Source organism: Canis aureus, chromosome X (genome assembly GCF_053574225.1).
Source record: "Canis aureus isolate CA01 chromosome X, VMU_Caureus_v.1.0, whole genome shotgun sequence".
NCBI lineage: Eukaryota > Metazoa > Chordata > Mammalia > Carnivora > Canidae > Canis > Canis aureus.
Window position 1 is genome coordinate 89,861,735 of NC_135649.1, and position 16,004 is coordinate 89,877,738.

Sequence of the window (16,004 nt, forward strand, 5' to 3'; positions counted from 1 at the left end):
CATCCAGAAGTAAACCTTGTATGCTGGGGCATCTTCATTGTGGTTGGTGCCAGGGGAGAATGTTTGCTTTTATTTCTGGCAGAGACTGTTCAGGATTTCACGCTTTGCTCTCAAACCCCTCCTAAGCCGTCCTCCCAAGATTAACTTCCTTTCGTTTGGTTTTCTGTTTTGTTTTCTTGCCCTCATTCCAAGGACATTTTCTTGACTCCCATCCATTCCTTTAATCTGATCTTCTATATTCTGCTATAAAGACACTTCCCAGGCCTGGGTCTGGAGACAGTGCCTAGCACATAGTTGTAAGTGCCTGGTAATTGTTAGTTTGTTGTGGTGTGAATTACATCCCTTCCTTCTCCTTGTTCACCAGACATCGATACTTTGTCTCCCTTCTTTTGAGCAGCTTCTAGGGCCTCAAGTCTTTCATTGAAGCCTTATCAATATCTGGGAAAGAGGTAGCCATCTTCTCTGGCACTGGCCTAGATAAACTAGTGTGGCCCTCTCACCCCCAATCGCAGCACCGCCAGCCCTGTCCTGTCGCAGTGTAAAATGCCAAGAGGCCTGGACCAGGAGATAAGAGATTTGGTATCAGGCAAATACGGTAGTTAGTCTCACTCACACCCATTCCAACTCCCTTCTGCTTTCTCATTCTCTACCATAGAGGCTAGATAGTGAGATTCTCAAATCGCTAGGCTACTTTAGAGCGAGTGGTAGCCAAGTTCTGGCCAATGAGAGGTAAGCAGAAATCTCTGGGAAGGGTTTCCCTTCCCAAATAGGTAAAACCCTGAACAGAGAAGACCTTTAATCCTTGTCTCTTTTCCCTGCCTGGGATACAGATGCTGTGCCTGGAGGTGCAGCAGCCAGCTTGGGATCATAAGGATGAACCCCACAAGCAGTGGACAACAGCACAGGAATATAGAGAGTTTTGTGATGACTTAAGTAGATGACTGAGCCCTGAATTCTGAATGTTTCTTTGGATTTTTCATACAAGAGAAAAATAAACCGCTTACTCAACCACTGTTCATAGGATTTCTTTTTTTCTTTTTTTAAGTAGGCTCCATGCCCAATGTGGTACTTGAACTCACAGCCCTGAGATTAGGTCACATGCTCTACGGTCTGAGCATGCCAGGCATCCTAGGATTTCTGTTACTTGTAGCATTCCTACTTGATATACCTGGGCTCCGATCCTAGCTCTGCTCTAACTCACAGTATATTCCTGGGCAAGTGACTTCACCTCTCTGGGCCTTAGTTTCCTCATTTGTAGAATGAATATTTGTGAGTACATGCTTTAGAAGATTTTATATAGCTAACGTATTCTGATTTTAGAAATGTGGCTTTGTGTCTTTTCCCCTTGTCTCTACCTGTATTGAGGCCTTATCATCTGAGACTGCCATCCAGTCTCCTGACCTTCAGAAGGACCTCTCCTTCTACATTTCACACGCCTCCCTCTGATTAACCCCAAATATAGGAAGTCTGCTTTGTTATGCTTGAAAATTGCTAATGGTTCTTCTTACCCACAAAATAGATCCCCGAGTCCTTTTTTCTTTATTCCCTACAGATGTCAAGGGGTGAATATACTGCTGTGATAACCAAGATCCTGTGTAATTGGCTCTAAAACAGAGAACGGATCCACCAAATAGGAATGATTCTAGAAGAGACGAAAAACGCTATGATAACAATCCATGACAAACCAAAATAACCAAGTAACAGAGAAAGGAATAATTATTTAATAAATGCCACAAGTACAATTTATTGGTATAGAGGACTAATTGGGATTTGGATTTGTATCTCACACTAGACTCTGTCCTCCTCCCACCCCCACCCCACTCCTAAAATTCTGGATGGGTCAGAGTTAACTATTAAAGCAAAGTAGAAAAAAAAAATAAAGCAAAGTAGAAGGAGTGCCTGGATGGCTCAGTGGTTTAAGCACCCGACTCTTGGTTCTGTCTCAGGTCATGATCTCAGGGTTGTGAGATCAAGCCCCGAGTCAGGCTCCACACTCAGTGCAGAGTCTGCTTAGGATTCTATCTCCCGGGATGCCTGGGTGGCTCAGTGGTTGGGTGTCTGCCTTTGACTCAGGGCGTGATGCCGGTCTGGGGATCGAGTCCTGCATTGGGCTCCCTGTGAGGATCCTGCTTCTCTCTCTGTGTCTCTGCTTCTCTCTGTGTCTCTTAGGAATAAAAAAAAAAAAAAAAAAGATTCTCCCAGGGATCCCTGGGTGGCGCAGCAGTTTAGCGCCTGCCTTCGGCCCAGGGTGTAATCCTGGAGTCCTGGGATCGAGTCCTGCATTGGGCTCCCTGCATGGAGCCTGCTTCTCCCTCTGCCTGTGTCTCTGCCTCTCTCTCTCTCTCTCTCTCTGTGTCTCTCATGAATAAATACATAAAATCTTAAAAAAAAAAGATTCTCTCTCCCTCTTCCTCTGCCCCTCCCCCACCCACTGCTCATGTTCATGCTTGTACTTGTGCTCTCTCTCTCTAAATAAGTAAATGAAATCTTTAAAAAAATAAAAACAAACAAACAAAATCAAAGCAGAAATATCTCAGCAACAGCAAGCACAGAACTGGAAGAAAATAGGCACGTATTCATTGAATATATCTATAGGAAGGTAAGGTGAACTTAGTAGGAAATGACAAGGACATTGATGTAAAAATAAGGAAAAGTACTACACAAGAAAAGTGTGGGTCTATTTTGGGGGTTCTGCATTCTTCCCTGTGGATCTGTGCGCCTGTCCATCCAACAGTATGATACTGTCTTGATTATTGTAGCTATAAGTAATCTTCATGTCAGAGTGAAAATTTGAAATCTTTTGACCACAAGCTGACTCAGTTTACCACTCTTCTCCCCCCCACCCCGACTGCTCTGATTTGTGCAGTGTCCCTCACATCTTTCATGGGTGCACTTGAACTCATTGTTGGCTGCCCAGAATGATGGGCTGTAGCCTGCATCTGAGACCAGCTATTTCTTTAAGATTTATCTCGGTTTCTTCTTTTTCTGGGAGACCTTTCTTGGTTCCCGCTGCTTCACACCTGAATCTTAAAAGCGAGGGTGCTTCCCTCTTGAACTCCCTGTCCTCCATATCTGTGTCATTCACTTAGACTTTCACAGGTTATCCCTTTTATGTACCTGCATTCCCAAGTGTCACTATCACCTTCTTGAAGATGGGTTTCAGGTACCTGACACCCAGTGTCTGGTATACAGGAGGTATTTAGCAAATAACTCGTCCTCAGAGCAAAAGAATAAATCTGATTCCACTGCTACTTCAGGAAGGCATATGTGTGTGGTCATAGGTGGGCAAAGGGACCCATGCTCCCTTTGAGTACTGGTGTGCTTGGAAGTGGGTTTGCAAGAAAAGTTTCTGACACCATATTGGTGCAAAGCCAAGTTTCCTGTATTAACAGGTTGATCGAAGCTCTATCTCTATATATTTTTTTAAAATTATTTATTTATTTATTTTTTTATGATAGTCACACAGAGAGAGAGAGAGAGAGAGGCAGAGACACAGGCAGAGGGAGAAGCAGGCTCCATGCACCGGGAGCCCGATGTGGGATTCGATCCCGGGTCTCCAGGATCGCGCCCTGGGCCAAAGGCAGGCGCTAAACCGCTGCGCCACCCAGGGATCCCTATCTCTATATTTTTTAAGATTTTATTTTTATTTATTCATGAGAGACACACACACACAGAGAGGCAGAGACATAGGCAGAGGGAGAAGCAGGCTCCCTGTGGGGAGCCTGATGTGGGACTGGATCCCAGGACCCTGGGATCACGACCTGAGCCAAAGGCAGATGCTCAACCACTGAGCCACCCAGGTGCCCCCGAGGCTCTACATTTAAACAGAACCTGGAATGGATGTAATCCCCATTGCTACCACCCAGCTGCATAACAAATGACCCCCAAATCCCCGTGGCTTACCACAAACACTTATTTCTTACCCATGGCTGGTTGTGGCTTCTCTGCTCCAGGCTAGGGGTAGGATTGAGGTCAGCTCCATGCATCTCTCATTCCGGGGTCCCACATTGAAGCCACAATAGCTACCTGGAGGCATGTCCTTCTCACAGTGATGGCAGGGGTTCGGTGGAGGGGGTCAGGCGAAAACAAGGAATCATATTTAAAGCCTCTGATTGTATCATGTTGACTGATACTCCATTGACTGAAGTGAATGGCTTTGCTGAAACCAAGGTTAGCAGGGCGGGAGCATACTCTGCCCCTGCAGGGGGTGCGGGGGGGCTGGGGGGGTCTGAGGGGGAAGGGAGGAGGGAGTATTTGCTGAGCAGTAACACAGTGGGCTGCAGTGCATAAGCAAAGATCAAGATCCCAGCTACGAAGGCCTTGAAGCCAGAGGGGTGGACCTGACCTCTTGGGACGGTCCAAAAAGATCCAGGAGGAAGCCAAACTGCATGGGGGATCGCGCCGGGTCCTCAGCGAGGAAGAGCTGGGAGCTGGCGTCAGAACCTGCAGTGCATCCTTCATGGTTTGCGCGTGAAGTGCTCCTATAACAACTGCACGCTGCTCTGAAATAAATCCAATCGGGCTGAAGCGGCGGACTCATCCAGGTACAGGTAAGGACATGGAATCTGCCGTAGACATTGCCAATCAATTTCCCCCCTCTGTGATTTCTCTGTCATTGCACCCGTTCATCCTTAGTGGGGAATAATCTTGATTCCCATTTTCTTAGTATGAAATATTGGACTGTGGGAAGGCATAACCTTTGAAAAGAAATGACAGTGAAGCTTCTGGAGTGGGGAGTCTTTTCTCTCAGAGAGAGAGAGAGAAGCCAGGGATCTTCTCTAGATGAGGGGAATAGCTGAGATTTTGCTGGAATGTTTCTGGGTTCTTCTCACTGCCCCTCCTGGGAACTGAGTCTAGAGAGGAGCCAGTGTATTCCAGAGTCTCAGTGCCCGCACGGTACAAGGGAGAGACTTGGCCCTCTGCCAGCTGACCAAGACGTTCCCATGTCCCCCTATGCTTTCCCAGTTAACTCATTCGAGGCTTGCTTCTGAAGGTGGCTCCAGAAGCCAGCGCTCACCAGCCGAGGAGAACCAATTATACCCATCTCTTCCCAACTCTGCAGTCGGAGGCGATGTCAAGTCGAGAGCTTGAAATCGGCCACGGTGGGAGAATTTACACCACGCAAATGGGCAAACACGACAGACAGGCTTTCCCCACCCAGGAGAGAGTCCATTGTTAAATGTTTACCAGCACATCACTGCTGCTGAGGGACACATCCGTCCACGCCGTCAAAACCTTAGAAGCATCTTTCTCAAGGTTTCTTAAAAGTCTGCTGTTCTTGTAAAGGCAAAACGGGAGTTTGGGAGTGTGGTGGGGGTGGATATAGGAGAAACAACTTGTGTTTTGTGTGTGTGTGTGTGTGTGTGTGTGTGTGTGTGTATAGGAATGAGGGAGTTGAACTATCCCATGTTTATTTAGCACTTTTTCTTTTAAAGATTTTTAAAATTTATTTGAAAGAGAGAGTGCATGAGCAGGGTGGGCGGGGGAGGGGCAGAGGGAGAGGGAGAAGCAGACTTCCCGCTGAGCAGGGAGCCCCAGGCAGGGCTTGATTCCCGGACCCCGAGATCATGATCTGAGCAGAAATCAGACACTTAACCATCTGAGCCACCCAGGCACCCCCAGCTCTTAATATAGACAAGAAGCCTTAAAGCACTTAGTTTTTAAGTTCAGCAAGTCCAGTGTGAGGCTGGGGGCTGCCACTAGGACAGGGGAGGGTCCATGGTGAGAAGGCTGGGGTGTGGGGGGGTAGTGACCGGATCTGCAGGGGGCCGTCCCTCTCTATCCTTTTCCACGGAGCGCACGACTGTCATTCACCACCGGAAAAGGTTATAAATGTACCCAGTATTGAAAAGCTCCGGAATGAATGAAATGGAATTAGAGGTGTACCATGTGAGAGGGCTCTGCTGGCTGTCTCCCCTTCATCCTAGGTGTGGGGCTTTGCCAACATGACCAGGACTCCAGGAACCCACTGAATGAACGAGTCGGGGGCTGGAGGGGGGGGAAGGAGTTTTGCATGCCTCTGTTATTCTCCTGTATCGTCATTCAGCAAAGCTTTTTGGGGGTACCCAACCTGTGCGGGGCACTATGCGCCCCCTGGCTCCCTAGGCACCCCACAGGGGGCATCTTGCCTGGTCATGGCCTGTGGCTTCACCTACATGGTCCGTAGTCTGTGGTCCGAGGGCAGGATCTGGATTCTTGACTCCCCGGCCCCCTGCCCTGCCCTTAGAAAGCCCATCATTAATTCCTGCGGGAGCTGCCACCGCCCCCGTCTCTCCTTTGGCATGGTGTTGGCAATCTCTTAAGGAGAAAGGAATAATTTTGTCTCCTGTCACGTAGCAAAATCAAAGCGTTTGGCAAGCACGAAGCTGGGAGGCCTTTACTGCCACACGTATAATTAGAACTTTGGGCTAAACCCATCCCCGAGGAGCAAAACATTACATTTTAAGGCACATGCTTTTGGATTTATTTATTTTTACATTTTTTTTTTCCAAAAAAGCCGTTCCCTTCATTCCCTCGGATGACATCACGACTGAACACAGCACACAGTTCTGCACCGCTTTAGAGGGGGAGCATTTTGCATGCCGTCTTTCACTTCAAACCCTTGTGAACCAGACCTTCACCAGGAGCCCGGGATGGGTATTCTCCTTCAGGGGCAAGGATCATTACAAGGCAAGCATTCTTAAACCGGGTCTGCTCCCAGCACAGCATTTCCACATATGGATATTAATTTATGTGATCACTTGAATACAAACGCTCAGCTGTCTCCATAAGTTATAGAAGCAATCATCCCAGGGAGCATGGGAGATACCGAGAGTCAATTCCTGTGTAATAATTTCATATTCGAGCCAGGGATGCCAAATCACGGCCCCTTTGGATAAAATGTGAGCCTGTGGAAACACTCCCCTCCCCCTTTTTATTATTGTGCATTTTATTTCTCCATAAAATACGTTTATGCCCTGGAAAAACAAACCAACCCAGGGGGCCAGGCTGACAGCGTGATGCAGGAGGTGCCTGCTTGGGGCTGCCCGAAGCTTCTGACTCAGCCACTAGCAGGCACCGTGATGAGGGAGTGTGTGCCGGAGCTGCTGAGAAAGCCCTCCTGGGGCCGGACCTCAAGGGGGCAGGTGGCTGAAGATCGCCAAACCCTTGGAATAGAAATCACCCAGCCTCGGAGTGGAAGGAGGTCATCCAGCCCCAGTTCCAGCTCAGTTCCCATCTTGGGAATCCCTCTTTTTTTTTTTTTTTTTTTTTTAAGATTTATTTATGTATTTGAGAGAGGGCAGGGGGAGAGGCAGAGAGAGAGAACCTCAAGCAGACTCCCTGCTGAGTGTGGAGCCTGATTCGGGGCTTGATTCCATGACCTGGGCTGAAACCAAGAGCTGGGTGCTTGACCCACTGAGCCACCCAGGCACCCTGCCTCTATTCCTTTTTTTTTTTCTAAAAAAGCTTTATTGAGAGATAATTCACATGCCATACAATCCACCCATTTAAAGTGTACAATTCAGTGATTTTTAGTACATTCACACAGAAATGCAACCATCATCACTTTTTATCATCCCCCAAAGAAACCCCATATCCATTAGCAGTCACTCCCCATCTCCCTCTAACCACTCCCCGGTCCCAGGCAAGCGCTCATCTACTTTCCGTTTCTATAGATGTGCCTGTTCTGGAGATTTCATACACACAAAATCATGCAGTGTATGTCTTTTGTGACTGGCTTCTTTTACGTTGTATGATGTTTCCAGGGTTTCTCCGTTGTGTGTCAGTTCTTCCTTTCTTTTTATAGCCAAATAATATTCCACTGTGTAGATTCACCACATTTTGTTCATCCATTCCTCAGTTGGTGGCCATTTGGCTTGTTTCCACCTTTTAACTATTGTGAATAGTGCTGCTCTGAACATTTGTGGACATATGTTTTCATTTCTCTAGGCTGTATACCTAGGAGCAGGATTGCTGGGTCATATGGTAACTCTATGTTTAACTTTATTGAGAAACTGCCAGACTGTTCTCCACAGTGGTTGCACCATCCATATCCCCACTGGCAGTGTATGTGGGCTCTGATTTCCTTTTTAAAATTTTTTTGTAAATTGTGGTAAAGTACATATAACATAAAATTTACCATTTTAACTATATTTAAGTGTACAGTTCACTGGCATTAGTAGATTGACAATGTTGTGTCAACATCACCACTGTCTGTTTCTTTCCTTTTTTTGTTTTAAAGATTTTATTTATCTATTCATGAGAGACACAGAAAGAGAGGCAGAGACATGGGCAGAGGGTGAAGCAGGCTCCCCGTGGGGAGCCCAATGTGGGAGTCGATCCCAGGACCCCGGGATCACGACCTGAGCTGAAAGCAGATGCTCAACCACTGAACCACCCAGGTGCCCGCCCCCCACTGTCTGTTTCTAGAACTTTTCCATCATCCTAAAGAGAAGCCACATCCATTAAGCGCCACTCCTCATCCCCCCCGCCCCCGCCTCCTGGTAACCTTTGTTCTACTTTCTATCTCTATGAATTTACCTGTTCTAGGGTTCCAATTCCTTTTATAGTTCTCCTGACAGATGTTTGTCTGGGTTCAACTTAAATACCCCCAGCGGCAGCAGGCTCACTCCTTTGCCGGGCATCCCATTCTGGTCTCAAAAATATCTGTTGAAACATCTTTTATGCTTCTGTCCCCATCAGCTCCCATCAGATCCATCGACTGATGTTTGTGTCAGCCTCTGGATATAAGACATGTTGGACAAGTTGACCTCCCCATCCACAAGATAAGCCCGTCCTTTTCCAAACAAAACCAAGGGCTTGTAGGATCTAGCTCTGGAAAGAGTCTTCGCAGGATAAGAAGTGAGCAGCTCTGACCTTGGGCCCCCCAGAGCCCCCTTCCTCTGGGGGATCCTCACTCTGAGATCCACTGATACCACCAACCAGTGTTGCCCCCTCCCCAGGTTACGCTTGGGGCCCCTGCATGGAGAACGCTCTCTCCAGCCTGGCTCCTCTTGAGACTTCTAAACACTAAGGGAGGTCCGAGGGACATTGACCCAGAGGCCACAAAACATAAAAGCAACCTGGCTTACATAGCCAGTCCCACAGAGGCTGCCTCTTGCAGCACCGTCCTCAGCCACAAGGATTGGGATGGTTTGCAGGCTCTTTCCCTCGTCTTCGCTAGGCTTTCTTTCTGAAGACCCCGCTAGTCCTCCCGTGTTGCACCTCCCGGACAATTGTGTATGTCTCTTACCTTCTCTCACGCTTTCTTTCATCGTGCTCTGTGTTCTGGAATAATCTCTTGATTTTTTTCTTTCAGGCCATCAATCAAGTTCTCTCACTCTGTCCCCCTATTTTATTTTAGATTTTAGATTTTATTTATTTGAGAGAGAGAGAATGTGCAGTGGGGAGGAGCAGGGGGAGAGGGAGAAGCAGACTCCCCGCTGAGCAGGGAGCCCGACATGGGGCTCGATCCCGGGACCCCGAGATCATGATCTGAGCAGACACCCAACCGACTGAGCCACCCAGGTGCCCCTGTCCCAGTATTTTAAATTTCCAAGGGTTCTTACCTTCTCTGATTGTTAGGCTTGCTTTGTGGATGCAATAGCTTCTCACATCTGAGGGTAAAGCTTTCCTTCTCCCTCTCCTCTTCCTCCTGCCCCCCATCCCCGCCTCCTCTTGCTCATCTTCCTTTAAATTCTCCCCTGTTTACCAAATTATCTGTTTCCTCCAGGATCAGTCTGCCTCATGTTCTTCCCTGTCTTTGTCTTTGAAGTTGCAGGCTTTCCTCAGACGAACAGCCGGGGAGGGCGTCTCTCCCTGTGTAGCAGGAGGAACGTGGACCAGAAGTGTGGCGTTGCCTAGGTTGGGGATTGGTGGTTGGGGAACTCCACTTAGGTGAGCCTGTGGGGAGCTGGGGTCTCCCAGATGATGGATTGTGGGGGGCTTTCGTCCAATCCCCTTATGTGCACAAGAGCCACTTCAGTTCTCCTCAGAAAATGTGTCCCCTTTCTTTGGAAGAAAGTCTTTCCTGCTGTGGCATGAATACCAATGTCAACTCTAAGGAACCAGGAAGTTTGCTCATGGCTGTCCTACCCCCGAAGGCGGGGACGGTGGTGGTGGTGTGGTGGTGGTGGTGGGCGGCGGCGGGGGGGAGGTAGCGTGTGACAGCAGGTCTGCCTGTGGACCCTCAGTCCATCCTGTTTCCAGTCCTAGTTCCTACTCCTGCCCTTGGGGACCCCCATAGGCTCAGCCTGGAGCCTCTTCCTTTTGCTTCCCTGCCTGGGAGGATTCCAGCTGGGGCTCTCTCTGCTCTGTGTCACCTGTCACCACCCTTCCTTCTGCTCTCTGTCTTCCAGAAATGTGTTGAAATCCCTCATCTGGCGACACCCTGCCCCCCCTTCCTTATTGTGGGTTTATACCGTTTTTGTTCCTTCGCGATTATATTAAAGGGAGCTTGGGAGGGAGGGGAGATAAATACATGTGCTCTAAGTATGTAAAACAGATAATCTGTGCAAAGCACTCTGCACGGTATCTGCTCAACAAATGTGAGCTCCTCTTAAAATTATCACCTGGTGTTGTGCTGTCTTGGGGTGTGCGGGGAGAGGTATCAGGGCCAGGGGGACAGTGGGTTCTCGAGTCAGGGTGAGCACATAGGTGGCTAAACGGTGGTCTCTCTCTGTGAGTCTCCTGTGGCTTCTAGCTATAGTTTTTGCTCTTAAAAATTTATTATTTAAAATAGATTTTTAATTGCATTAAGAATAAAGGAGTACGTGCCTTTGTAAAAAGTGTAAAACCTCGAAATAGCTTCACACCAGTTCCAATCCCCTTCTGCCTTCTGTCTCAGCTCCGATCCCGGAAGCATGCCCTGACACAGGAGTTTGAGGGCCAGCCCTTTATGCGGGTGGTAGTCCCCAGGAAGCCCCAGTAGAGGGGTATGGAGATGAGCCATGAAAGGGAAGGAAATAAAAACCAATAAAGGCATGGTTACCAAGCAAGTTAAGCTGTGGGCAGCTGGAGCTCAGTCCCGCTGGGGATCTGTGGCCATCAGCAGAGAGCAGCCCACCCAAGGAGCCAGGGCGCTGGGGGATTTACCTGCCATGCTTGCTTCTTGGCCCTGCTCCACAGGGCGGGGGTCCTGGCCATGGCTTCTGAGGCCGCAGCTTGTGTGGTTCACTTCACTCCCACCTCCCACCGCCCCGACATTCCTCTTAGAGGTAAGAGGCTGCCAGTCACTTCCACTCCTGGAGCACATATCATGCTGCCCCCTCCACAGTCTTGGGGGATGGGAGTGGGGGAGCTCTTCAAGTCTTTCTCCAGATAGCCTGTTTCCCTCTTCCCCTCCAAAAACCTTATCCCATCCATCAAGCAGTGGCTGCTGGAACTGGTTTGAGCTGGCAGATGGTGTGCATCTCTTTCTAACTCTGAATTCAGGGATGTCACATTGGTAGCTTGAAAGCAGCCAGGGGGGAAGTATTTATACCACAGAGATTGGCCGACGCCCCAGGTGTTAAACATTTGCCACCACACGAGTGTGTGACTTCCAATGGGGAGCAAATACAGGGGATAGACAAACAAGCTAAATGGCATCACAAGGAACCTCCTGATATATCTAGAAGGTGGGACATTTTGCAGAACAACCTCTCTTATTCTCTTTGGAGCATTAAGTTCATTTAAAAAAGGAACTGGCCTGGGGCGCCTGGGTGGCTCAGTCTTTTAAGCATCTGCCTTCAACTCAGGTCATGATCAACTCAGGTCCTGGGATTGAGCCCTGCATTGGGCTCTGTTCAGCGAAGAGTCCGCTTCTCCCTCTCTGTGCTTATGTTCTCTCTCTCGATCTTTCAAATAAATAAATAAAATCTTAAAAATAAAAAATAAAAGAGGACCTGGCCAGACAGAAAAAGACTTAAGTGACATAACCAGATGCAATCCAAATTGGATTGGATACTGGTTTGCAAAAACATTTTGGGGTCCATTGAGAAGCTCTGAATATGTTCTGGGTATTAGCTGAGATGAATATTTACTGAAGTGGAAAGGTAGAGGGAGAGAACAAGGGAAAGGGCAGAGGGGGGGAGAGAGAGAGAGAGAGAGAGAGAGGGAGAGAGAGGGAGAGAGAGAGAGAGAGAGAGAAAGAAAGAAAGAAAGAAAGAAAGAAAGAAAGAAAGAAAGAAAGAAAGAAAGAGAATCTTGAGCTGAAACCAAGAGTCGGATGCTTAACCGACTGAGCCACCCAGGCTCCTTACAAATATGTCTTTACAAATATACTCGTGCAGAGAAAAATGTAGACAGATACGGTGGTGGGCAGAACCCATACCCTGATCCCGGCACCTGTGCAAGTAAGGAGATTTCACTGCCGTGATTGTGTGGTGGGATAAGGCACAGTTGACCCCAGGCCCAGGATTATCCCGGTGGGCCTGACCTAATCACAAGAGCTGTTTAAGAGCAGAGCATTCTCTCTGGCAGGCAGAAGGAGAAGTCAGAGAGATTTGAAGCATGAGAAGGGCTCAGATGGGCTCTTTCTGGCTTGAAGGTGTGCAAGAACCAGAGGACAGCCAGAAAGGCAAGAGGGAGGCCCTCAATCATGCTGCCGAAAAGACCTGAATTCTGGTGATGACCTGGACAAACTCGAAAGTGGATTCTTCCCCCAGACCTCTGCAAATAAAAGTCCAGCCTGGCTGACACCCTGACTTTGGCCTTCTGAGGCTCAGAGCAATCTACCCGGACTTCTGACCTGCAGCAGTGACAGGTAGTAAATGGATGGTATTTTAAGCTGCCAAAGTTGTGGTAATTTGCTACACAGCCGTAGACAACTAAGACAGACGTGCACTTAGGTGTTAATGGTAGTGATATCGGGGAGGTGAGAGTGTGAGGTTTTGATTTTAACCTCTCTGATGGTCTGTAGGTTCTAATGTTCTACAGTATGCCTGTTCTCCCATTATATCAAAAGGGTATATTTTTGTAAAACCCTTTTAGATTGCTGGAAGGGTGAGGGGGAAGCGCGTCCCTTCATCCCCTCCCCATCCAAGACAGCCTATTACAGCATTATTCTGTACCTCCTCCGTGACAGTTGCTGTATTTTGTGCTGCTTATGTTCTTAGTAACACCGTATTTTTAATTTAGATCATCTTTTCTTTTTAAAAAGACCAAACCAAACCACCCAAAATACTTTAGCCTCCCCCTGAGCAGTAATATTCATGAAGTCATGGGTTGATTGTACCAGTTCTCTTTTTCCCAGCACATCAAAATACATAACCATAATTATTTAAAAAAAAAATACGAGTCTGTGTACCTCCAGTGGTATACAAAACAGGCTCCGGGAACGGCTGATCCCATATAATCCTTTTGCAGCTTCAGCTGCAGTTGAAAACAAAAGCCTGGGAGGGGTTGGCTCCTGGGTGCCTGGCAACTTCAGCCGTGACCCTGCCCACAAAAGCCCAAAGGCTGGGGACGCCAAGGTCTGGCCACTGTCTGGGTCACGGAGGGGGAAAGAACCTATGGCAGGAGGAGATAAATCCAGATTTGTGTTTCTGGAAACTGCCCTGCCCACGGCTGGGTGTCAGAGCCCGAGGTTCAGCTGAGCCTGGCCATCTGACTCCTCAACCCTGGACTCATGCCACTTTTCCTCCCAAGGAAAAGACCAGAAGCATGAGAAGTCCCAGAAGGAATCAGGCATCAAGCAAAGACTAGTAGACACAGGGCTTTTTGTCCAGTTTTTGGTTTTACCCAGAGGAAGGAGAGAGCAGGAGATAGAGTGTCAGATAAATTTTTTTTAAAGATTTTATTTGTATATTCATGAGAGACACACAGAGAGAGAGGCAGAGACACAGGCAGAGGGAGAAGCAGGATCCTAGGACCCCAGGATCACATGCCTCTGATGAGGCCGTGGGTGACCTGAGCCGATCGTGCAGCCAGCGGTGCTGGGGTGGCGGCAGGTGGTCCTCTTCTTCCCAACTTGATCATTGGCCTGGTGATGAGAGAAGTGAATTTCTTTCTTTCTTTTTTTTCTTTTTAAAGATTATTTATTTATTTATTCATTCATGAGAGACACAGAGAGAGAGAGGCAGAGACACAGGCAGAGGGAGAAGCAGGCTCCGTTCAGGGAGCCCGATGTGGGACTCGATCCCGGGACTCTAGGATTACACCCTGGGCCGAAGGCAGGCGCTAAACCACTGAGCCACCCGGGCTGCCCTCTTTTTTTTTTTTTTTAAGATTTTATTTATTCATGAGGGACACACAGAGAGGCAGAGACACAGGCAGAGGGAGAAGCAGGCTCCCTGGGGGCAGCCTGATGTGCGACTTAATCCCAGGACCCCGGGATCACGCCCTAAGCCAAAAGCAGACACTCAACCACTGAGCCACTCAGGAGTCCTGATAAATTTGGTTTTAATCTGGGTAGGGCTCCTGGGGAAATCTGTGCCAGATTTTTCCTGGTCAAAGAGTTTACAAACGGGGCAAATTCAGAGTGAGTCACTTAACTTCTCTGTTTCTTTATCTTTGAAGTGGGAATAATGGAAAAGGTGGGTTTTGCCACATACTGGTGACGAAGGTGAAAACACTTCCTACTGAAATAATATTTAGTGGTACATTTGTGGTTCTCGGTGTCCGGATATGGATCATGTAACCTCTTCATGGGTGTGCTCCCCTTCTGCCCTCACCCCTCCACAGTTTGCTCTAAAAACAACAGCCAGTGGGGTCCCCTAAAACCCGAGTCAGCTTCTGGTGCTTTTAGCTTAGAATCCTCCAGAGCCTTCCTATGTCACTTGAGTAAAAGTTGAGGGTGGTAGGAAGGCCCTGACCCGACTTCTCTGAGCACCTGGCCTGTTACCTCCTCTCCTTTTCTTTGGCCACACTAGCCTCTTCGCAGTTCCTGGAATACACTGGGCCATCTCCACCTCAGGACCTTTGCACTGGCTGTCCCCTCAGCCTGCTCTTTCTCCTTTACCCACATAGGGCCCTCTCATACCTCCTCGAGGCCTTTGCTGAAGCATCAACTTCCCCCCTGTCCTCAGCCCCTTACCCGTGTTCTCTATTCTCTTCCCTACGCTGTTTTTTTCCTTCCCGCTTCCCACCAGAAAACATGCCGCATGTTTTGCTTATTTATTTGTTTTCTACCTTTCTCCCCTGCAAGAACGTAAGCTCCATGACTACAGGGATTTTTAAAAAATCTGTTTTACTCACAACAGTTTTCCACGGCCTAGAACAGCGAGTGACATATTGCAAGTGCTTAGTGATTACTCGTTGCATAACGAACAAACGAGCAAGGGGCAGAGTGGGTGCACAGTGGCCTAATTTTCAGAGGGTACCGCCTCGGGCTTGTGCGGGCCTTGGCCCGGGGAGCCTGTTTCTCTCCCAGGACCCCTTGCAATTTGAACGCCAGTGGCCACGCTGTCTGCTTTTCAGCAACCATCCGGGGCAGTCCTCAGTTGGCTCCACTTTTGCTGGATTCTCAATACGTGATTTCCCCCCATGGACAGAACAGGAATCATTTAAAATCATTCATGAGAAACTCATGGCTGTGCTTTCTGCAGGCAGCTTTGCAGGCCACGGCAGGTGAAAAGCAGAGAGGGGAAACATTGTGCCCATTTTCTCATCCCCTGTACTCTACCCTCCCAGGTTTCCCCAGGCCTGGGATGCGGGTGGGCAAACCTGCAGCGCGCAGTGCTTCAGCCGGCTCAGCGGCGGGCACGGTCATGGTGGGCTCCTCTCCCCACCGCCGCCCCCTGCGTCCCAGGCCTGCAAGCTGCAAGTTCCCCAGGGCTCGGCCTGGAGCCTCGAGCCTGCCCCGATCCTGGCCGAGGCTGCAGGCTGGGCCCCTCTTCGGCCCAGTGGCAGATCTGTCCCCAACCTGGCCTCCCGTGGCTCAGCGCAGAGGAGTCCATGTTATGCCCTCACTGGCTCCTCTTGGTCTGATTCAAATGGTTAGGGGCAGCCCCTGGGGTTCATCTGTGTAGACTCATGTGCCCTGCAGCCCTTTGCTAGTGGCTTAATCCGTGGGGTTGGGATTTTGCCACGCAGGCGGGCGGCCC

General features: G+C 48.8%; 1 long non-coding RNA gene across 1 annotated transcript; it reads right to left on the reverse strand.

The window, feature by feature from the left end:
* Window positions 1–6,508: 6,508 nt before the first annotated feature.
* LOC144307688 (uncharacterized) lies at window positions 6,509–11,411 on the reverse strand. The gene is made up of 3 exons (XR_013374447.1): window positions 9,549–11,411; window positions 9,233–9,329; window positions 6,509–8,720 (listed from the first exon to the last, which is right to left on the reverse strand). It is a non-coding gene; the product is annotated as an uncharacterized LOC144307688 (long non-coding RNA).
* Window positions 11,412–16,004: the final 4,593 nt, after the last annotated feature.